The following is a 23,221-nucleotide window of genomic DNA, read 5'->3' as shown; positions in this document are numbered from 1 at the left end:
TTTCAGGGAAATTCAGATCCATTGTAACCCTATCAAAGTGGCATTAAGTCAACAAGAACTGTTTATTTGGGGAAGAAAACACTGTGGTAAGGGGCAGTTATTCCTACAGATGCATTCTGAACAGGGATGGACAGACTGTGTCAAGGAACCTACAAGAATTCCAGGGTAAAACAAAAAACAAAAACAAAGCTAAGACAACACATTGCTTCAGAATTGATTTAGAAGAGGTGGGCTGGAAGACACAAGAATGAAAGCGCAGCATCTGAACTAGCTGTGTTATTTTTCTGACTCATTAAACTAGCCCTGGTGTTTTCCAGGACCATTGTTTTCCGCATGGCTGCTGAAGGGAAGTTTCTGCATTATCTGTTGACCCTGGAAATAGTCATGGCTGCTTTACTGAATTATGGTTTATAGGCTGTGGCTTTATCTCGGTGAGATGAGTGAATCCAGCCATTGAATTTACTGCTGAATGAACAAAGAATATTGTTTATATATGCCCCCACCTCAAGGTATTATCAGATTGGAGGAAAAGAATAAACATGTGGAGTATTTTCATTAATTATTTATACAGTTTTTTTTAAAGCTCAACAACCTCATTTTACAGAATATAGTATTTGATTTTCAGAAAGCTTGAATAGTGTGAATCCCATAAACCCAATTTTATTCATTGTATTTGCAAGTGTAGGCCATTTATGGTCAAATGGCCATATGTTATCAAATGTTAACAGTTCATTTCTTTATGAGAACATACTTACAGATTGCATGCAAACTTTTGCATAAAGAAGTTATTATAAGGCAGCAGCCTCATTACTTAACAACAAGCACTTTTTAATGCAGTGAGTGTTGCTTCTGATTAACGTGCCTAACAGTGCACTGCAAGTGAATTAAACATCCAAAAGAAACAATATATGTACTTTGGAATTCAACTGTGGAGTCCTTGGTGCTCTCTGGGCTTGGATGTTGGCTTGCAGATGTTCCATTACCTGACTGGGCAACATTACCAATTCTAATGAGTGTGGGATTTAAATACTTTAGCTTGCTCTGTCAGTGTTGGTGGGAAGCAATTTTCTCCTTGGTAGGTCTTTGAATGGGATATTTTCTGCTTGACTATTGGTCTGGGGTTAATCCCTCCTTATCCTGCATGTTGGTTACTGGAGAAAAGGGTGCTGGTCTTTTTGTTTTCTTCATAGCTTTTGCACTGTCTTTTTTGAATGGTGTTTAAATGTGGTTTATCTCTATCTCCACTGATCGCAGATTTGTCTGAATGCCACATCTCCAGGAAATCTCTTGCATTTTTAAATTTAGACTGTTCTAAGATGCCCACAGTTCTCCCATTGGAAAGGATGGTTGACTATGTCTAGGTGTTGTGAGATTCAGGAATGTTCATCTTGTCTTCTGACTGCTGTTGATGGTCATGGATGAACATCTGCTAGACTTCTGCCTTTCTATCCTACATAGTGACTATAAGAGTCCTTACTCTGAATGTTGTAAGTTTTTGTTTCTTTTGGATTCCTGGGTCTTTAAGTTTACTTAAGATGTTTTGGAGGGCTTTAGTTAGTTGGTGTGCTACAGTGATACCACGTAGTTGTAATAATCTGTTGGTTGTTTATGAGATGTTTTGATGTAGCTTGTGTTGATTGTACTTGTCTAATACAAACACATTCCAGCAACAGAGAACAAAGAAAATGGAAATAGACTTCAATATACAACAACTTTCAACAAAATAGACTTTATCAGAAAATGCCTGATCACTCAATCCATTGCAACACAATCTATAAAACACATCACTCAACGAGACAATTAAAAAAGCTAAGAATGAAATAAAAAGACCATTTATTTGCTCTGGCAACTCTCTGGCAACCAATACCCAGATAAGGACGAATTAACAATCGACAAACAATCAAACAGAAAACAATCCCCAATCAAAGAACTACCAATGAATAAAAACCCACCAACTGGCTGGACAAGATACCGTATACAAAGAGCAAACCCTACACTCACTAGCACCGATGATCTGAACATCTGCAAGCAAAAAAACAAGCTTAGAGAACACCAAATAGACCACAGTGAATTAAACCTGTTCCTGCCCTCAGCAATCATGTGTACTGTCTTTAAAAAAATCTTTAAAGCTATTTGGAGCATATTACTCATGCCCAACTCCTGAATTCACTATTGTAGCTGGAGCTTTCACAGCGTGAATGGCTACCTTTGAAATTTGAAGGATTTATCAGACTCATATAAAGAAAGCATTTTAGCCCTAAATCTGAATGTTGCTTCAAAAACTCAGTGTGATGCTAATAGACTAGACATCTGGATAAATGACTCTTCCAGTGGATTACAGCGATTTGAGAATAAAAGAGGGCATTTAGATGGTGACTTAGGAAAACATTAAACAAATGAAGCAACTATTCCATTTTTCTATACAATGCAAATAAACACTTTTGTCCTCTGCTCATCTAGCTGGCTTGCTCTTTGGAGCCAATGATTTTGTTAAGTTTAGTTTTGTAATTTACTACTTTCCTCTAACATCAAAGGAAATAATTAAACTAAATTCTTTGGAGCTGAATAATTATTTTGCTACAAAGAACTTTCAGTTTTCTCTACAGTATTGTTATGTGCTACATATTCCGCTTCCTTATTTTTTCTTCCTTGTGGTTAAGGTTACTTTCCCTAGAATCAAGATTGCAGGAAAACTAGGCAGTCTTTAAAATGTCTAATAGCATTCCCCTAAACAATTGCTAGTTGTTATAAATATCTGATCCTTTAAGTCAGTCTGTCCCCAGGACCCCAGTGTGAATAAAAAAAACCTCAGAAATTAGAGGTATTCTTCTATCTACAAAACATATCATTACAGAGGACATTTTCAGGAACTTTCCCCATCTCCCAGTTTTTCTTACATGACTGATGACACCCATATTCAAGAATACTGTTGTTTAATCTACAGAACATGGGATCTCTCAAATCAGAATAATTTTCAGCTTGAGAAGGTTATGAGCAACCATTTGCAGATCTGATAAACCTTGAATAGTATGTTTGCAACAAGATACATTTAAGAGTAAGTGCTGAAAGGAGACTTCTGGTTGGGCACTGCATTGATGCGGAGCTGAGGAGCGGATCTCTGCTCTGAAAGGATCTGATTTTTGCTATTTGGTGGCTTCCAGGAGCGTGTTGGACCTCAGAGGGGTAGACAGACAAAAGGGGAAGACCTGGGGAGGTGCTGCAATCCTGGAGACTACAAGAGAATCCTCTAAAAACCAACAGCAGAAGAGGGAGATCATATAGATTGGAACCAAAGACGTGGCAGCCCAGCAGCTTAAAGAAGAAGGAAGGAAGCAAAGAGTGGAGAAAAGCAAATTGAGTAGTGGAAAGGTGAAATTAAAGAAGATTTCCAGAATATTGATTTATACTACAAAGGGAAATTGAAAATTGAAACTCCAAACTGAACAGTGTAGCAAAATGGCAGAAACATCGGAAGGAGTACTAACTAAGGAAACGGCAGTAATTCGTGCTGATTAATGGAGTGCTGAAAACGGAGGAGCTGAAGGGTGAGACAACAGTGTTTACTTTTATCTTGGAAGTTGAAAAGTGGGTTGTATAATTATATTTTTTGGTGTTTGATGTTTGAGAACTGTGGGAAGAAAGAGAAAGAGAAAGTGACAGTGACAGTGTCCAAGTGAGACAGAGAGATCGGAAGAACAGCTGAGAGTAAAAATGTGAAAGGAGAGTAATTGACACTTTGAAAGAGGTGTCTTAAGGAAAGGATTGAGGAAAGAAACTTTATAATTGCAATATTTGCCTGATAACTGTGATAACGAAAAAAGAAAGAAATAAGATAACTAAGATTTATAAGTGGAACTGGGACCATGTGGAGAAAAAGAATAAAGGACCAAGAAGAAGAAGCCACAACAGAATGGATAAATGAAACGGTGGAAGTGACTGTACAAATTTAAAGAGGACATTTTGAACTCAAACTAAGAACTGTAATAAGGTATTTATCCAAGAAGAAGAAGAAGAGGAAGAGGAAGAGGAGGAGGAGGAGGAGGAGGAGGAGGAGGAGGAGGAGGAGGAGGAGGAGGAGGAGGAGGAGGAGGAAGAAGAAGAAGAAGAAGAAGAAGAAGAAGAAGAAGAAGAAGAAGAAGAAGAAGAAGAAGAAGAAGAAGAAGAAGAAGAAGAAGAAGAAGACGACAATGGAAATCACTCAACTGGTCAAACATAGATGTAACTAAATAATATTGGTAAAACATAATCTTAATAGATATATATGTGTTAGAATATTAAGAATATTGGTTAATAATTTTTGAATAACTGAACATATAGTAAGAAACTTAGATATTTTTATTCTGAGATAAGCATATAATTAAGAACTGTAAAGAAATAGATTAATTGATATTTATATATCGATAAGAATGTAATTACTTTAATGAATTGGCTGCTTTAAATTAATTAATTAAACATATAAATCTGTTGATTCTGTGAGTAAATATATTTGTATTTGATTAATATTGAATTCTCTTAAGTATTGTAATAGTTGAATAAGTTCAATAAGTAAAAATAGAAATAAGAGCTGATTGTGAATTTCCATAATAGAATTTTGGTAATCAATAATATAAGAATATATGTATTAATATTACAATTGAACTGAAAAGGAGAGGAAAATAGTACTCTACTAGGGATAGTTGATGGTAGATTGGAAAGAGCTGCTACAGATAGTTAAAATGGCGACAACATCTATTACAAATGTAAAATCTGGAAAGAAAACTACAGCAACAATGTCTTCACCTATGGGGCAGAGATCTATAGATGCAATGCTATTGGCAGAAAAAACTAGTTCAGCTCAAAGCCTGCAGACAGTACAGACAATGTTCATTATGATGCAGGAAATGATGGCAAAAACCCATGAATTGATAGCGAGGAACCATGAAGACATGAAAACAGAGATGAGAACTGAAATAGAAGTGAAAAATGAAATACAAGATTTGAACTGTAAGATTAGAAAGATGCAGGAAGAAGTGATAAAAAATGAACAGAAATTAAATTTAGTAGAGGCAAGAACGGAGATGGTGGAGAAGAAATTAGAGGATTCAGAACAAAATTGGAAAATGCTTTACTGCAAACTCTGGGATTCGATGGTACACATGGAATTAGAGAAGGCATCATTTCATCTTAGGTTCCAAAATGTGGTGGAAGACAGAAAGGAAGATTTATGTGCAATTATGACGAATCTGATAGTGGCGTCCTTACAGAAACCCAAACTGGAATTTGAAAATGATGCAGATGAGGTCTACAGAGAATATGCGAGGAGACATAGACTACCCCGAGAGGTTCACATTCAATTTGCGAGGAAGACAACACAAGACCTGCTCGATAGTAAGACCAGAGATGAACCACTTGTATACAAAGATCATGAAGTGGTTACACTGAAACAAATACCCAGGAGAGTTAGAGAGCAGAGAAGGGGCTACCAGTTTTTATCAACTCAACTTACTAGAAATGGTATGCCATTTAGGTGGCTCACCCCAGAGGGGCTTTTAGTTTCGTGGCAGGACAAAAAATACAAAATTGATACAATTGAAAAAGCACAGGACCCGAGGAAGAACAAGAAAGTAGAGATGACTTAAATATGAGAAGCCAAGAGGAACAACTCTCCGGAGAAAAAGCATCTGATCCACACTCTGAACCCCAAAATCTTAGAGAAGAAGGGGAAGGCAACAGACTAAGAAGAAGAGAGGCTATAACAAGGAATGAAATGAGAAATGCCTCACATAGTCAGTGACACTGATAGAGATATCACTTTATTTTCAGTCAATATCAATGGTTTAAATTTATCATCAAAAAGAAAACAGATATTTGACAAACTCAAAAAACAAAATTCTGACATAACTTGTATCCAAGAAGTGCATATTCCAGACAATCAAGCAGACCTCTTAAAGAATATAAATTTGGGTAAAATGTACTCAGCACTTGCAAACAAAAAGGGGGTATTGTAGTATATGTAAAGGATTGGTTGCAACATTAACAAATATACAAAGATCAAGAAGGGAGAATGCTCTTTATAGAAATAAATGTAAACCAGAAAAAGATGTTATTAGCCACAATATATGCTCCAAATACAAACAAAGAAAAAACTTTTATGATGGGCTTCACCATAAGATAATAGAATTTGAATATGCTAATGTATGCATTGTGGGGGACTATAATGCAGTCCCAAACAAAGATAAAGATTATAGAACTTCCCCCCCTCCAAAAAAAAGGAAAGGCGAATACTCCCTTTGTCTTTTAATAATATGGTAAGAGAACTTAACTTGAAAGATGTGTGGAGAGAATTAAATCCAAATAAAAAACAATATACTTTTTTTTCAAACCCCCACCACTCTTGGTCCAGAATAGATCAAATATGGATGGACCCTGGGTTAATGGAGAATATTGAAAGGATCGAGATTTTGCCAAACCTATGGGCTGACCATAATTCCATTCAAATTAAATGGAAAGGAAAGACAAAAATTGGAACATGGACATTTGACAATACTATATTAAGAGATAACAAATATATTGAAATGATAAAGAAAGAATTGAATGTCTTTTTTGAAATAAATAAAAGAAAACATACCTCCCTACAGAATCTTTGGGATACGACCAAAGCCTATGTGAGAGGTCTAACTATTGCTTACAATATTAAAAAGAATAATAAAAAAAAGCACCAAAACGTATGGAGGGAGAAACAGAAAGATTTGGAAACAAGTAGACAAAAGGACCCGAACAATCCAAACATTAAGAAAGAAGTAGATCTGGTAAAACATAAGATAAATCTAAATGTACAGGAAGATCTGGCCCGAAAAATTAAATTAACAAAACAAAATTATTTTGAAAATGCAAATAATCCGGGGAGGTGGTTAGCCCATAACATTAAAAAAGAACAAGAAAAGAGAACGATCATAGCTCTCCAAGATCAGGAAGGGAAATTATGCACGCAGACCCAAGAAAAGAAAGAAATTGCTAAGGAGTTTTTTATGAAATTGTATAAACAGGAAGAAATACCAGAAGGATCTATTGATCAATATTTGAATGAAAAGAACTTGCCCGAAATTACTGATGAAGAGAAACAAAATCTGAATAATAAAATATCTATAGAAGAAATTAGGAAGGAAATTGGAACACAAAAAGCAAATAAGATCCCTGGCCCAGATGGAATTTCTTCGGAATTCTATAAGGAATTCCAAGAAACAATAGAGGAGATATTGGTGGACTTGTACAATGAAGCCTTGGAGAATGCTAACATGCCTAAATCATGGATGGAAGCATATATTACTCTTATTTATAAAGAACAATCAGATCCACACAAAAAATTCAAAACTATAGACCAATATCACTTTTAAATGTAGATTACAAAATAATGGCCACAATATTGGCAGAAAGATTAAAGAGAGTATTAAGTAGAATTATCCACACTGATCAGAATGGCTTCCTCCCCCATAGGCAAATAAAAACAAATACAAGAGCCATTATGCATATATTAGAATATTATGAAGTACACACAACCAAGACAATGGCATTGATATTTTTAGATGCTCAGAAGGCATTTGACAATCTGAATTGGAATTTTCTTATTAAACAACTGATAGGCATGAAATTTGGTGAAAATTATATAGGATTCATTAGGACAATTTATAACATGCAAACTGCAAAAACATTAATAAATGGGGAAAATACAGATACCATAAAGATAAATAAGGGAGTAAGACAAGACTGCCCCCTAGCAAGACTGCCCCCTATATATTGTATATATTGGCAGAAGAGACTCTTTTAGTACAAATTAGGCAAAACCAGGAGATTAGATAACTAAAAATTAAAAAAGAGGAATATAGACTCCAGGCATTCACCAATGATATGGCATTTGTATTAGAAGAACCCTTAGAAACGACCCCTATACTACTAAGAGAAATAGAAGAATACGGAAAGGTGGCAGGGTTAAAAATTAACAAAGAAAAAACAAAAGTGTTAACAAAAAACTGTACAAAGGAGCAGAAGGAAGAATTAGCAAATAAATTAGGTGTACAGGTGGTAAATAAAGTAAAATACCTAGGGATCTGGTTGACCACTAGATGTTCATCGATTAAAAAAGATAACTATGATGAGTTAATAATGCAAATAGCTAAAGATTTAGACAATTGGGTCAAATTGCAATTATCGCTATTGGGATGTATTTCGATAGTAAAAATGAATATTTTGCCAAAATTGTTGTTCTTGTTTCAGACAGTGCCAGTCAAGTTGGAAAAGAATTTTTTTGTAGAATTATACAAATGTATATCTAAATTTATATGGCAGAGGAAAAAACCCAGAATCAAAATAGAGAAACACCCCCATAACATGAATAAACTGGATGATGCCTCCCACCTACCAGACATCTGGAAACTAGCCCTCACCAACAAATGAGTCCCAGCCATGAAAACCAACACTGGACCCAAATCAACACATGACACCACCACCATTCTCCCTCACCAGACTCAAACCGAAACCCATCCCATAAGACGAAAGACAACCACCATCCAGAAACCAGACCATGGCTGCATCACCAGCTGCCACACACCCTGATTCCCAAACCAAGCAAACGGACACATGCCATGAACACATATCCAGACTTCAAACTCGGAGCCAAACCAAAACCCGGAACGTCACATCACAGCCACTCACTCAGGATATCACATCACAGAACTCAGGAGGTTATGCCACAAAAGCTCAGGATGTTGCAACACGGCCAACAACTCCAGAGATTACAGCACAAGACCCAGGATGTCAAAACAATAGAACTCAGAAGGTCATCAAACAGCCCATTACCCAGGTCGTTACAACACAGGAGGCTGATAGACATACAGCCAATACCTCAGCCACACATGTTCTTATGAAAAAGCCAGGCAATCTGCAAACATCAACTCCATCAACCAATTAAGAAATGACAACACAGCCAACCTCCCCACAAGTATATATAAGGAGACAGCAGCTCTGATCACGCTTTGCTAGCACAAGCACGAAGCCGAAAGCACCAGCCTGAAGATGGTGAGTGGGACCTCATCGAAACGTTGCCAAGATGCTCTCAATCTTACATGGGAAAAGACCCAAACTCACCAAGGCCTGCACACCTGTGCCTGTGAAAATCTACAAATATATATATATATATATATATATATATATATATATATATATATATATATATATATATATATATATGGATCTTTGGTTGTTCGGGTTTTCTCCCGCGTAAGATTCAAGTATCTAGGCAACGTTTCGATGAAGTCTCACTCATCATCTTCAGGCTTCTGTCTCCGGCTCTGTGCTTCTCAGAGTGATGTGAGATTGCAGCTGCTTCTTCCTTTTAACTGCTAGTGGGGGTGGGACTTGATTGGGTGGGGGCTTGGCTGTGTTCTGATTGGGTGGGGGGTGTTCTCATTGGTAGGGGTTTGGCTGTGTTCTGATTGGTTGGGGGTTGGCCGTGTTCTGATTGGTTGGAGGCGTGTTCTGTTCAGGTGGGGGCTTGGTTGTGCTCAGGTTAGTCTTAGTTGCTGGGGGATTTGAGTTGGTGAGCTGTGATCTTGCTGTTTGGCTTCGAGTTCGTGGTCGTGCTGCATCTTCATAGTGGGTGTCGGTTTGCTTCATGTATGGCTCGGAGGGGTTTGAAGTGGGTAGTGATGCAGCTGCAGTGCAGCTTCTGGTCCATGGTCGTGTCTCATCTTCTGAGTGGGTGTGAGTCTGTTTTCTACATGGAAGTGTGGTGGTGGCATCTTGTGTGGCTCTCATGGGTGTGGGTCTGGTGTCCTTCTTCATGTTAGGTACTCATCTGTTCATGAGGGCGGGTTTCCAAATGGCTGGAAGGCGGGAGGTGTCATCTCGTTTGTTCATGCTGTGTGGGCGTTTTTCTATCTCTATGGCTTCTCTGATTATTCTGCTGTTGAAGTGTTCGGTTTTGGCAATAGTTCTGGTATTTTTAAAATCAATTTCATGTCCTGTGGCTTTGAGGTGTTGGACCAGGGAAGAGGTCGTTTCTTCTTTTTGATTGAGTTCTTATGTTCTTCAATGCGTGTACTTATTCTTCTGTTAGTTTGTCCAATGTATGTGGTAGGGCAGGCAGTGCAGGGATTTCGTATACTCCTTGGTTTTCTAATTCGATTTTGTCTTTGGGGTTTCTTAGGATGGTGAATATTTTTCTGTTTGTGCAGAATGCTGTTTTGATGTTGTGTTTTTGGAGGATCTTGCTGATTTTGTCTGTAGTGCCTTTTATATATGGGAGGAGGGCTTTGCCATTTTCTTGTTCTCTGTCTTGGATTTTGGTTGGGGTTTCTTTTTGGATTAGGTGGGTAATCTTCTTTCTTTGGAATCCATTGGCTGTAAGTACGTTGGTGAGAGTGTGTAATTCGGTTTTTTGGTGTTGTTCATCGGCTAAGCATTTTGTTCTGGAGATGAGTGTCTTGGCTACGGAATTGATCTGTGCTGGGTGGTGGTGTGAGAGTGCATGTAGATAGCGGTTTGTATGTGTTTTCTTCTGGTAGATGGTGTGTCCTAGGGAGCCATTGGATCTTTTGTATACCAAGACATCTAGGAAGGGAAGTTGATTGTTGGCTTCTGTTTCCATGGTGAATTGTATTTTGGGGTGTAGGCTGTTGAGGTGTGTGAGGAAGTTGTTCAGTTTTTCTTTCCCGTGTGGCCAGATTATGAAGGTGTCATCTATGTATCTGAGCCAGAGTTTGGGTTTGTGGTCGTATTTTTCTAGAGCTTGTGTTTCAAAGTGTTCCATGTAGAGGTTTGCGATGACAGGTGAGAGGGGTGATCCCATGGGTGCTCCTTCTATTTGTTTGTATTTTTGTCCATTGTAGGTGAAGTATGTATTGGATAGGCAGTGGTTGGTCAGATCTAGGATGTGCTTGGGGGGGTTGTATTTGTTTTGGATGGCTGTCAAGGCTTCTTTTATTGGCACTTGGGTGAAGAGGGATATGACATCGAAGCTTACCAGTAGGTCGCTAGGTTGTAAGTTTTGTTTCTTTATGATCTTGATGAACTGGAATGAGTTTCTTACGTGTGAGTTGATGGATTCTGCATAGGGTTGTAGTTGTTTGGCGAGAAATTTGGCCAGGTTTTGTAGAGGTGAGCCTATGGAGCTGACTATTGGTCTGAGTGGGGTTCCTTCTTTGTGTATCTTGGGGAGACCATAAAGCTTGGGGCATCTGGATGATTTCTCTCTGGGTATGATTCTTTGCTGGATTTCTTCACTGATGGGGGAGGCTTTTATTTTGGATTTGGTAGTTTTTTCTAGGTAGGTGGTGGGGTCTGTCTTTAGAGGTTTGTATGTGGGATCTTGGAGTAGGTTGGTTAACTTGGTTTGGTAGTCAGATGTGTTCATAACCACTGTCGCGTTGCCCTTGTCTGCTGGTAGGATTATTATGCTGGTGTCTTCTAACCCCAACACCTCAAAGCCACAGGACATGAAATTGATTTTAAAAATACCAGAACTATTACCAAAACCGAACACTTCAACAGCAGAATAATCAGAGAAGCCATAGAGATAGAAAAACGCCCACACAGCATGAACAAACGAGATGACACCTCCTGCCTTCCAGCCATTTGGAAACCCGCCCTCATGAACAGACAAGTACCTAACATGAAGAAGGACACCAGACCCACACCCATGAGAGCCACACAAGATGCCACCACCACACTTCCATGTAGAAAACAGACTCACACCCACTCAGAAGATGAGACATGACCATGGACCAGAAGCTGCACTGCAGCTGCATCACTACCCACTTCAAACCCCTCCGAGCCATACATGAAGCAAACCGACACCCACTATGAAGATGCAGCACGACCACGAACTCGAAGCCAAACAGCAAGATCACAGCTCACCAACTCAAATCCCCCAGCAACTAAGACTAACCTGAGCACAACCAAGCCCCCACCTGAACAGAACATGCCTCCAACCAATCAGAACACGGCCAATCCCCCAACCAATCAGAACACAGCCAAAACCCCTACCAATGAGAACACCCCCCCACCCAATCAGAACACAGCCAAGCCCCCACCCAATCAAGTCCCACCCCCACTAGCAGTTAAAAGGAAGAAGCAGCTGCAATCTCACATCACTCTGAGAAGCACAGAGCCGGAGACAGAAGCCTGAAGATGATGAGTGAGACTTCATCGAAACGTTGCCTAGATACTTTGAATCTTACACGGGAGAAAACCCGAACAACCAAAGATCCACATACAAATACCCGCGAGAACCTCAGAAAACACACACACATATATATACACACACACACACACACACACACACACACACACACAACTTTGATGTAATGTCCTTAAAACAAGTCAAAATGAGGTTCAGTAGTGTGTGGCCTCCACGTGCTTGTATGACCTCCCTACAATGCCTGGGCATGCTCCTGGTGAGGTGGTGGATGGTCTCCTGAGGGATCTCCTCCCACACCTGGACTAAAGCATCCCCCAACTCCTGGACAGTCTGTGGTGCAATGTGGCATTGGTGGATGGAGGAGACATGATGTCCCAGATGTGCTCAATGGATTCAGGTCTGGGGAACGGGCGGGCCAGTCCATAGCATCAATGCCTTTGTCTTGCAGGAACTGCTGACACACTCCAGCTGCATGAGGTCTAGCACTGTTTTGCATTAGGAGGAACCCAGGGCCAACCACACCAGCCTATGATCTCACAAGGGGTCTGAGGATCTCATCTCAGTACCTAATGGCAGTCAGGCTACCCCTGGCGAGCACATGGAGGGCTGTGCGGCCCCCTAAAGAAATGCCACCCCACACCGTTACTGACCCACTGCCAAACTAGTCATGCTGGAGGATGTTGCAGGCAGCAGAACATTCTCCACAGCATCTCCAGACCCTGTCATGTCTGTCACATATGCTCATTGTGAACCTGCTTTCATCTGTGAAGAGCACAGGGTGCCAGTGGTGAATTTGCCAATCTTGGTGTTCTCTGGCAAATGCAAAACGTCCTGCATGGTGTTGGGCTGTAAGCCCAACCCCCACTGGCTCTGGCAGTGTTCCTCCTGTCCCTCCTTGCACAAAGACAGAGGTAGCGGTCCTGATGCTGGGCTGTTGCCCTCCTACGGCCTCCTCCATGTCCCTTGATGTACTGGCCTGTCTCCTGGTAGCGCCTCCATGCTCTGGACACTACACTGACAGACACAGCAAACCTTCTTGCCACAGTTCGCATTGATGTGCCATCCTGGATGAGCTGTACTAGCTGATCCACTTGTGTGGGTTGTAGACTCTGTCTCATGCTACCACTAGAATGAAAGCACCACCAGCATTCAAAAGTGACCAAACTATCAGCCAGAAAGCATAGGAATGAGAAGTGGTCTGTGGTCACCACCTGCAGAACCACTCCTTTATTGGGGATGTCTTGCTAACTGCCTATGCTTTCCACCTGTTGTCTATTCCATTTGCACAACGGCATGTGAAATTGATTGTCAATCAGTGTTGCTACCTGAGTGCACAGTTTGATTTCACAGAAGTGTGATTGACTTGGAGTTACATTGTGTTGTTTAAGTGTTCCCTTTATTTTTTTGATCAGTGTATGTATGTATGTATGTATGTATATATATATATATATATATATATATATATATATATATATATATATATATATATGTGTGTGTGTGTGTGTGTGTGTGTGTGTGTGTGTGTGTGTGTGTTTTTTCTGAGGTTTTTGTGGGTATTTGTATGTGGATCTTTGGTTATTCGGGTTTTCTCCCGCGTAAAATTGGAAATATCTTGGCAATGTTTCAACGAAATCTCATTCGTCATCTTCAGGCTTGTGTCTTCAGCTTTGTGCTTCTTGGAATAATGTGAGTTTGCAGCTGCTTCTTCCTTTTAACTGCTAGTGGGGGTGTGACTTGATTGGGTGGGGGCTTGGCTGTGTTCTGATTGGGTGGGGGTGTGTTCTCATTGGTTGGGGGTTTGGCTATGTTCTGATTGGTTGGGAGGTTGGCTGTGTTCTGATCAGATGTGGGTGTGTTCTGTTCAGGTGGGGGCTTGGTTGTGCTCAGGTTAGTCTTAGTTGCTGGGGGATTTGAGCTGGTGAGCTGTGATTCTGTGATCCTGGATCTTTTGCCTTATGATGTACCATTTCTCCAAGTTAAAATTTAGAACCATAAGAGTTTTAGTAATATATAAATGCACAAGTATGTAATGTACACATGTACATTTCTTTTCACAATTTGTTCAGTAGCTATCAAGAAGGATGTCTAAATCCCATACAAGGCCATTTTAAGGACAGTTAGGAAATGGAAACCACAATTAATCAAAACTTTACATTTTCACAATAGGATCAAAAGAACAAATTTCCTATGAGCACACTGGAAATGGAATTTCAAAGACTACAGAGAGAACAAAAGGAGATTTCCTATGCAGAATTTATATTTCCAAAAGAATCGACCTACCTAACTAAGCTAACTTCACTTAGTCATACTTATATGCATACATACAATTGTAATGGCAGCCCAACTCCACAGTGACTTTTGGGCAGTGTACAATATTTAAAACAACAATTCAAACCATTATACACACAAGGTCACCAAAAGGCCAAATATCTTGACAGGTAATGTTGTTTGGCAACAAAACAAACTGCTTTGGAAAGTGATGGACTGACTCCACCTATAGCAGGTAAACAGAACCTAGTCCAGACAGTTCCAGGGGAATGTAATTGAGCTTCCTGAATGGTAAAGCCTGCATTAAGAAGGGGATTAAACCAGAGCATCTTCACTGTCCCACATCTAGGATTCTATCACCCAGACCAGTCACATTTTGTAAGTGGCATGTGTTGGACTTGGGAATCTGGTCTGTTCAGTTATATGGACCAAGTAGAAACTTCTTCAATGTAAGGCTGCATTAGACTGGGCTTGTTTTATCTGTTTGTCTAAAATGTTTGCATACTGAGTTCCCATATAGAAAAAAAAGTCTCAGAACAATTCTCAATAAAATTTTATTTACCCAAAACTCTCAGCAGTCAGGAATGCTAATTATTACACAAATGGTATTTCTTCATGAGATGGAAAGTGATTACCTATGTTATCTGATCGGTACATTTCATGCATATTCATTTCAGAACTTACTCAACCATTGTGGGAGATAAGTAATCAGCTAGAGGCTTGGTAGATGTTCCAGGCAAGATATAAGATGGCATTAGTTAGCTCAACCTTTTCCAAATTGGTGCCATTAGATACATTGCCAGGGAATTATGAAAATTTTAAGTCAAGGACATCCGGAAGGCATGGCATGCAGGAGGCTGATTTACATCCAAACCCTAACGCTGATTTTCAATATAGCAATCAACAATAACTCTCCATAAGTTCATTGTTTAAGCATTTTTCGGATTGAGGCTTAGCAAAAATTACCACACTCCTTTCCCTCCTAAACTGTTCTTTACACTGAAAATATATTTTATCATTGCATAAGAAAGCTGTCCATTTGCTTTTAAGATAAAGTAATTGCACTAAGTTCCATTTATATTTTAAATCGGGTTATACCACACTTAAGTTGAGATTGTATTGATGGTTTGCAAGAATAGACAGTAAATGGTTTACCAGAATTGGCTGTAATTCTTTCTTTTATCCCCTTATCACACACTTTAATTCCTTTGTCTTACTGTCTTTTACTCATTTTCCACTCTTTGCATAGCATTGCTTACCCAGAAAGAGAATAGTTGATATGTATGTGCATGTAAATATATGTATATATATATTTTTTAAAAAAATATTTTGTCAAATATTTCAATTTTATCCATCATGCCAAACATTAAAAGAATGGCAGGGATTGTAAGGGATAAGTACAGGTGCTGGTAGAAGGTAAACTCAGAGTAAAAAAACAATAGTGTAAACTTTTCCTATTCCCATTCCATTGGCAAATATAAGATTGCCCCATTAGGGGCTAAATTAATGCCTTATCCTTGGCCTCTATCTGTGGAATATGGATCATAGGAGCAGTATCCTAAAGCCTTTTCTGCTCTAGGAAGGCTAAACAAATGAGCTAATACGTTGAAAGATTATATCTCTGCTGCAAGATCTATTCTAGTTGCCAATTATCCTGTGGGCTTTGCTTAAACTGTTGGCTTTAAAATGTCAAGTCCCAAACAGCTCAGGATTAGTAAATACTTGAGGAAAACCTTAATAGAAGCCTTCTCAGATATAATGGGCCTCCTACTTGCTTCAGCAGCACATATTACACAAAATTAGAATGAAACCAGCAAGATTAGTAGATATTAAGAATGATATCTATATATTTCATTCTTCTCAGGCCAGTGGAAACATCCCGTGTTAAGTCACTTCCAAACTGTGGAAAAACACTCCCTGGGATTTTGTTTCCACTCTGTTGCAAAAAAAGGGCCTCAAGGCACATGGCTCATTCTAGTGCTTGCATTTTGTTTTTGTTGTTGTTTAAATGTTAGGCTAGCATTATTAAATCAATTTTGTTTTCATTGTGTTTTTAATTAACATATTCTTTATATTCCTTTTTATTATTCCTAATCATGATTTGTCTTTGGATTTAAATTGAGAACTAATGTACATTTTAAAAAATCATCATCATCACAACTACTATTACAGTATTGTTCACCCTCAGTGTTTACTTGTTATATAAACTGCTAGCTATTCTTAAATGTAATAATTACTTGATCTTGCAACAGCACCCAACACCTAAAATACTCTTTCTTATTCTCATATGTGGATTATAGATGTGAAATAAACAACCCAAAATTACCTTCTCTTCAGAGAATCCATTACACTTATGCTTTTTCAGGGTTTTGTTTTTTGCTATTTTTCCCTGGGTCTTTAAGCATTTTATATAGAATAGTTTCTCCTAGCAAAACTGTGATAAAAAGGCCAGAAATAAAGCAGGGGAACTATATGTGGGGCTATTCCTCAGCTCATTTTATTCCCTCTCCCTCTCAGCCATTCAACCGGACTTCCAAAACAGTTTGCCTCTCCCCTGGGAATGATCCACTGCCCACTTCAGTGATCAATTTGAAGTTCTTCCATATAGCTACATACTTCATTTGCTCCCAGACCCTCAGCTCTGTACTTGCCCTGCTCTGCAATGCTGGGTAGGATGGTAGCAAAGCACAAGGATAACTGGTCTTCAGGAGAGAAGGGGAAATCCAGGAGCCAGGACCAGGCGGAGCTTCCTGCCTATGAGAGTTCCTGCCACTCCAAAGGGCACACAGCAAAATGAATTGGGCAGCATTTCTTCTGAAGCAGAAGCTGAGCCAAAGCTTCATCAGCTCAGCTAAAGTCCTCCCCAAGATGAGCAGTTCTGTAGGAACAGAAATGCATAGCACCAGTCTTAGACCAGTGAACCAATGTTTGCAGAAGGAGCCTCCAAAATGATGTCCTCTGTCAAGCATGGGCCAATTGCCTTTGGTTTCTAAATAAGTTATCTTTAACAGAATGCAATTCCACGCAATTATTGAGGTATGCCTGGAATGAGGTAGTTTTTCAGTGTTCTTCCATTAATTTATTCCCCCCACCCCCAACTAGGACAACTGCTTCCTCCATGCCATCACATTAAATTTAGTTTGCTGAAATTATGCACTTTACAGGGGAAAGAATTCTAATGGCAATTTTAGGGCCATATCTTGCCCTCTCACTGTTCATATTTAGATGTATTTCAATTTTTCCTTGTATTACTACAGAGTGAAATAAATGACTAGAGGATTGTATATAACAGCAGACTGATGAAGAGATAAGATTATTACTGTTTTATAGGTGATATTATTTTTTCTTCAATAGACTCACTTGGGATGTTACGCTAGGGCATACCTCTAAAATGTAATAATTTGATATGAACTATCCCAAATCACAGCATTTAGACTAATGTAAAAAATCAGTGAACCACATCTTTATTTTATTTTGTCTGCACATTTGAAACACCCAGCAAAGCACACCCACACAGGCATACACCCATACACAGAAAAACCCACACATCTTGCAAACATATTTTAAGTTGATTTTTTTAAAATAAAAAGTAAAGCAAATGTGCAGATTAATGCCGAATAGAATGAACACTTTTACATTTCACATTTGTAAATGTGAAGAATTATTTACCTATCCTTAGGTATTATGTGGCATAAAATATTCATGGATCTTAATATTTAGTAAAAAGCACTCCATTCTGCGGTTGATCAATTAGATTCTTTTGCCTGGATTCTAAAGATCTCTGCTTCTTCCATTTCTTTTGCTCCATTTCTTGGGCTTTCAAGAGCACCTGGTTCTCAGATTCATTTTCTTGATGCACTCTTGAAGTCATAAATTATTTAGTACCTACAGAGATGCCACCTCCTGGTGGCGCAATTCTACTTCATATACTAAGGTCCTTACCATTAATGGCAGTATTAAGAAAAGAGGATTTTCCATATAGTCAAGTAAAAGCAGCTTTTTCTACAGGTGCAACTGTAATTCTAGCCAGCTTAATGGTCCTATGCGTTATGATAAACCATTAAAAGAGATCCATATACATGACTTTCATGTAAATACTCAGATGCCTTTCCTTGGGTCTGATCTAGGTTATGCCTACAAAATTATACAGTTAGATAGATAGGAAGGAGATCACAATGTTTAATTTTTGAAGTAGCTCATTTCAACTTAGTAATGATTCCTATTGTTTCCCATAAACCATATAAAAAGCAGGTCAACAGGTTTACTGCTTTTTCCATGGCTACATGAGAATATTACAGCATGCTCATGAGGAACTCAATTATGAGTTGCCAAGCTTGACCAGTTTCATCTTTTGAAAATCACAGGACGAGATGTTACAGGTTGGATTTTATAATGCCAAGCGCAGCCTCTCACGCGACTCACTGAAAGTGGCCTCCTCTAACCCCACCAGCCGAGCTGAGAATCCAAATTCTGAAATATAAACAGAAGACAAGTCCTGACTTGGATTTCCTGGGTGGAGTATAGTAACACCCACACTTAGCAGCCCTATTGCACCATAGGCATCCCTAGGCTTTTTTGGCAACCACTTTTAATAACAGGGCTGAACAAAATGCAGGAGCCATTTGCACAGATATTTCAAAACTCGCCACATCCTTTTGGGATGATTTGTCACGATTTGTGCTAAAAGAGAGAACACCAGTCTCCTGCACTCTAGTCTGGGATGACGTCTCAGATGATGTCACTCTAATCAGAAGGTGATTCTCTCAATCAACTGGGTTCTCTTTAGGGCAGAAGAAGAAATCTCAATGCCTCTAAATAAAAGGTGGGGGAAGCCACCCCTTCCTAGAAGAATGAAATATTTTAGGAGGTATTAAAAAGGCAGAATATTATATTTCCCTAAAAGAGAAATAGAGAAACATGCTCTTGGAGACAGAAAGCAGCCCCCAAGCCTTTATTCATAGCCCCCAGCAGATATTTTGTGCCCATTGAGAAAGATTGGGCCAGCTTATCTACAAAACAAAAGACCTCCAGCTCCAGGATGATGGGATTAAGACATAACCCCTCAAGACATAATAGGATTAACCCTCTACCATCTAGCACAGCGGTCGCCAAATTTTGGTGGTTCACAGAGAAATGTCACACCCAGAACAATTAATCCAGGCTGTGCGGGAACACAAAGGCTGCACTGCCTACATGGTCCATGGGAACCCTCCCCACCACTCACTCTTTACCTGGCATCAAAGTTGCCTCTAAGTTGCTATTTTTCCTTTTTTTTCCCCGACCATCAGCTGTTCTGCTGTGCCGGGAGATTTAGATTAGCTAGAAAGCAGGAAATGGTTGCATTTCTTGCTTTCTGGCTACTCTTTAGATCTTCGGCTCTGCTTTTAAGCAGAGCTGAACTTTCCTTAGGACTGAAGCTTCTATTATTCAGTGCAGACTCCCTGCAAGCAAATTTTATGTGAAATACTCAGGTAGCCATGGCAGATAGATAGATCTCTGAATGATTCTGTGAGCAACTCAATCTGCCTGCCTGCTTTGCCTGATTTTGGGTAAAAGTTGCTCTCTTTTTATAAAAAAAAATCAATATATACATACATGGTGTGTTGTGAGTTAATTTTGTGAGTTTGCTTGCAAGCAAATTTTATGTGACAGACTCAGGTAGCCGATGGCAGATAGATAGATGTTGTGGCCCCAATTCCCGAGCCTATGCTGTCAGAGGAAGAAGACCTGGAAGATGATGATGAGGAACTCCCCAGGATCTTACTCTCTGGCAATGACTTCCTCCCTGATAATGCCTCAGGTTTCATCAGACAACTGAGAGGAACAGCCTGAGATTAATCAGGAGGAAGGCATATCAGAGCAGTCCCTGACAGGGAGTCAAGAGGAAGAGTGTTGGCTTGATCCTAAGCAGCGTTGTAGGGAGAAACATGAGCAGCAACGTAGGAGGCGTGGGAGGGTCAGTGAGTGAGCTGAGTCAGTGAGCCACACCCCACAGGGGATAAAAGTGGGTGTGTTTTCGGCTGGAACTTTGTATGGGACAAAGTTTGATCTTACTTCAGATTTTCTTCATGAATGATTTTTGTGGACTGCCTTGTAATTTTCTGTGAGTAGATTTTTATTTGTTATCAGTTTGGACTTGGCAGGCAGAGGGTGTTGGAATGCCAAGGATATTATCAGTTCCAAAGAATTAACTCTGTGAAGTCTGAGCCAGCTTGCCTGCCTGAGTTTGTGTGAGTTTGTATTCTTTCATCTTTTGGGAAAGAAGAAAAATGAGACAGAACAGATAGATCTCTGAATGAATCTGTGATTCTGTGAGCAACTCAGTCTGCCTGCCTGCTTTGCCTGATTTTGGGCAAAAGTTGCTATTTTTTAATAAAAAACTCAATATTTACATAAATATTTATAATATTTACATACAAGCCATGCCCAGCCAGTCACATGACCACCAAGCCATACCCACAAATTAGGCCACACCCACAGAACCGGTTGTTAAGAAATTTGAATCGCACCCCTGCCTCTGTGCATTTGTGTGTGTGTGAGAGAGAGCGGGGGGGAGAGAGGTTAGATCAGGTCTCTCTCTCTATCTCCCACCAACATCAGCAAGCCACTGTCAGTCAAAATTCATATTAGTGCTTCCTGGGATTTAAAATTAGGAGTTTGATGGTCCCTGAGGTCCAAAAGGTTGGCAACCCCTGATCTTGCAGCAGAGCTTGCCACATTGCACAATCTCCTGGGGACATTGCATTACCCTCCCGGCTTCAACCAAACTTAGCTCAGGCAACCTACAGAGCCAGCTATGACCCCTACAACAGCCAATAGAATGCATGTTCTTGCACAGGAACAGGAAGTTCAAGTGCAAAGTATAAGAGAAAGTATAAAAGGCCCTTACTCACAAGTCCATGTGGTCAGCTACCCAGAATCCATGTGGTTCTGCTTCATCATTAAACCATCTTTCCAATCAGCCTCCATGTTTCCAGTGTCTTTCTCCCAGCTTGGAACTGAACCAGATGGATATTTCTTCCAACACAAAGAAGATTTATCTTTGCCCAAAGCAGTATGAGGCTCTGGATATCAAAATGCAAATCATTCTATGCATTTTAAACTAGCTGATTTATTTAATTCAGGTCCCTATTTTGTTGATATAACTGATTTTATGAATATTTTCAGCTATCCCAGCATTCAGTAACTGAGTGGAACCCATCTGTTTGAACTCTTTGTAAAGAACCCTCCCACTCCTCTGATTTATAACATTATTCAAAGCAACCTTTTCTCTAAATCATCTCTTCCCAACAGACACCATCCAGATATGTTTAGTTCTCAAATTTTTCAGCCAATATTGATCAGATTGACTGGGAATTCTGTGTTTTTTACTAGAAGTTTATCCAAACTTTTTGTTACTTCAGTAGCTCTTCTACAGACATAATCATCATTTAAGAATGTAGGCTCCCTGTTTCTGATAAGTAATTTCCATGAGGCAGGAGTGCTACCTCAAATGTAGTTGTAAGTTTGAAAAGGTACAGTTAATTCACAGACAATGTTCAACAAACAAGACAACATGGGTGCTCTAGCAACTGCCAGAAAACACAGGATGCTTTCTAAATAACTGAGATTCCAGATCAAAATGCAGCACAGTAAGCCAGCTAAAAGTGTTGACAATTACAGAAGGTTTTGCACAAGAGTGATTCAACATTCAAGAATCAAATTTCCTAATGTTATGTAATTACACAGGCTTAAAATATCGAAATCAAATTTCCAAGACAAATAGACAACACAGAATGTATTTTATTCAAATCAGGCCTAAGAATGTACAGTAAATCCAAAGAAATCTTTTCATGGTACAACTTGCAGGACACATGATGAAATATTACAGAGATGACAATAAGTACATATATACTAAATCTAGTGATTATTTCCCATGCAAAAGATATACGCAGCAGGTAACTCTGGAAGTTTGTCATCTTAGAAAAAGTGAAGTCTAAGGTAACAATTTTAAACAAATTTACTTGGAATAGAAATGAGAAACCTGTCATTTTTCCAGATGTTGTTGTACTGCAGTTCAGCATCCTCTGAAGAATTGCCTCATTCCATGGGGGAAGCCCTACTGAAACACGGTACTGTGAACATGTTTTAGGAAGACCCAATAGGAAGTTTACTTAGAACAGCTGATAGCACTTAATCAGTCTTGGATGATCATGAACAAATGAAAATGCTATTCAGGGTCAAATCTGATTAATATTTGGATGAGAGGCCATCAGGAAATTTCAGAATGTTATAGACTAGAATGGGAAGTTAAGAACACATTCCAGAATGTGGCAACAGCAAAATACATGGATATCTTTGCCAAGAACATTACATAGAGAACTTTGTGAAGACACCAGGAATCGAGGTCATCTTGGGGAAATACATATTTATAAATGCATAGGATAAAAATGTGGCAGTGTGAGCAATTTGGGGTACTCAAAGAAAGATACATGTAACACCTTTGCTTTGTGAACTGCATTGGGTGCTACTTTGCTTCCAGGTTCAATTCAAGTTGTGGTTGTGATCTATAAAGCCTTACTTGGTATGGGGCCAGGCTACCTACGCAACTGCCTTCATCCTATTATACTGGTTCATCCACCCAGTCAATCAGGGAAGGTATGTTATAGATCCTGTCAGTTAAAAAAGTTCAACTGGTGGGGCCCAGGAAAAGAGCCTTCTCTGCTTTGCTCTGTGAAATATTCTTCCCTCTGGAGTGACACTGATCTTCACTCTCCTGGCCTTCTGAAAAGGAGTCAAAAC

The 23,221-nt window shown here is 39.4% G+C and overlaps 1 protein-coding gene across 1 annotated transcript in view; it reads right to left on the bottom strand.

Annotated features, from left to right (window-relative positions):
• The window catches only part of ADRB2 (adrenoceptor beta 2), a 71,452-nt gene that overhangs the window by 12,530 nt on the left and 35,701 nt on the right, over positions 1 to 23,221 (bottom strand). The gene's annotated exons all lie outside the window — the stretch shown is intronic.

The sequence above is a fragment of the Pseudonaja textilis genome, chromosome 2 (assembly GCF_049901715.1).
Source record: "Pseudonaja textilis isolate UNSWEBS1 chromosome 2, rPseTex1.2, whole genome shotgun sequence".
NCBI classification, from domain to species: Eukaryota; Metazoa; Chordata; class Lepidosauria; order Squamata; family Elapidae; genus Pseudonaja; species Pseudonaja textilis.
Note: the sequence above shows the minus strand (reverse complement) of the source record. Positions and strands in the feature narration are given on the sequence as shown.